The sequence below is a fragment of the Pteropus vampyrus genome, unplaced genomic scaffold (assembly GCF_000151845.1).
Source record: "Pteropus vampyrus isolate Shadow unplaced genomic scaffold, Pvam_2.0 Scaffold6, whole genome shotgun sequence".
NCBI classification, from domain to species: Eukaryota; Metazoa; Chordata; class Mammalia; order Chiroptera; family Pteropodidae; genus Pteropus; species Pteropus vampyrus.
Window position 1 is genome coordinate 10235351 of NW_011888787.1, and position 1715 is coordinate 10237065.

A 1715-nucleotide genomic window follows, 5' to 3' on the forward strand; every position below is an offset into this window, starting at 1 on the left:
TAAGACAAGAAAGATTTGTGGAATCCAGGCATAGGAGAAGATAAAATAACTAAGGAAATATTAGAGAAAGAAGAAAAAGAGGACCTTCAAACTTGTTCAGTATAATAAATTTTACCAAAATGGAGTTTCCAAAGCAAGAAATGAGTTTTCTAAAACTTTAGAAACATGCGAAAATGTTTTAGCAAGTATTCAACCAGTTTTGTATTTGAAATACAACATCTGGCACCCTAGTCTTGTTGCTCCACTGACTGAGGCAGCATCAGCAAATGTTATTACAGCAGACATTTGTCCTTCTAAAAGTTAAGGGTCTGTCAGTATTCCATTATAAACTCCAATTTTCAGGGGTTTATAACTTGGCTATTTTAAAACCACATCAGGCTGAAACTTACAAGTAATAAAACATTTAAAAAATAGTTTTAATGTATTTTTTTCAAGATCTAGTTAAAATATTGCCTATTTTTTTCTGAGCTAAAGTGACTTACAGTTAACATATTATAAGATAAATGTTTAAAAATAGTTTTACTTTTAAAGTTTCTGGAAATAATTACACCTTATAATAATGTCACATTTCATATGTATAGATTAGATATGAATGACCACAAACATCATACTGAAGCAATTTTAACACCTTATAGCAGAACTTGGCATATACATTACAATTTTAAATAAATTTCTTTCCAATAAAACTTGTAAATTGGTTAAGGTCTTCTGAGGAACAATAACATGTTCAATTTTATTTTATTATTATTTTACCAGCCAGAACTGAGTCTCAAAGTTATTGTTCAATTAAAAACATTCCATCTTCTGTTTGGAGTACAGTATTTTGATTTCCTTTTAGTAATAGAAATATCTAACAAATGGATGCCAAATTCATCTAAGGCCTTTTGTAAAATCAGTTAAGCCAGAAATTCCACCTTAAAAAATAAAAATACTCTTTCCTTATGAGGAATAGAAAGAAACATGGAAAGTTTACAAAGAAAAAAACAATCAAATACTATATGTTGGGTAAGGGAGAGCAACCATCCCATTTGTCCTAGCTGAGCCCAGCTACGTTCTGACTTGTGATCTGCTCCCAGCCACATGAGTCAGTCCAGCCAAGATCAGCATAAGAACCACTCAGCCAATCTACAGAAAGCAATTTATGCGAGAAGCATAATCTCTTAGTATAGTTAAGTGGATCCTATGCTTTTACACTAAAAACAAAAGAATCCTTACCTCAAATTGTAAAAAGCAAAACACAAATTACATAGAGATTAGATATCAAAATTTAAAAAATTAAATAATGAAAATAGAAGATAATTTGGGAGTAATTTCTCAACTTTCAATTAGGAAAAGCCTTCTTAATCAGAAAAGAAACTCAGAAGCAATTATGAATAAAATAAGTAGATTTGGATTCATTAAAATGGAAAAATTCTCAATGACTCCAATTAATGAAGTGAAAAAAATTAAATATATTATAGCACATATGATAGATGATAGCTATAAAATCTGAGAGAAAAATGGGTAAAATAAACACTAAGTTCACAGAAAATGAAATGCAAAGGGCCAAGGAATATTAGGAAAGATGCTCAACCACAAAGAGCTAGGGTAATAAAATTTAAATAAAAAAATAAGATTAATAAAAAATAGGTGAGTCAAGATATCAAGAAACATATTTTCTCATATATCTTTGTTATAAATATGTATTTTGACAACCTTCCAGAAAGCAATTTATC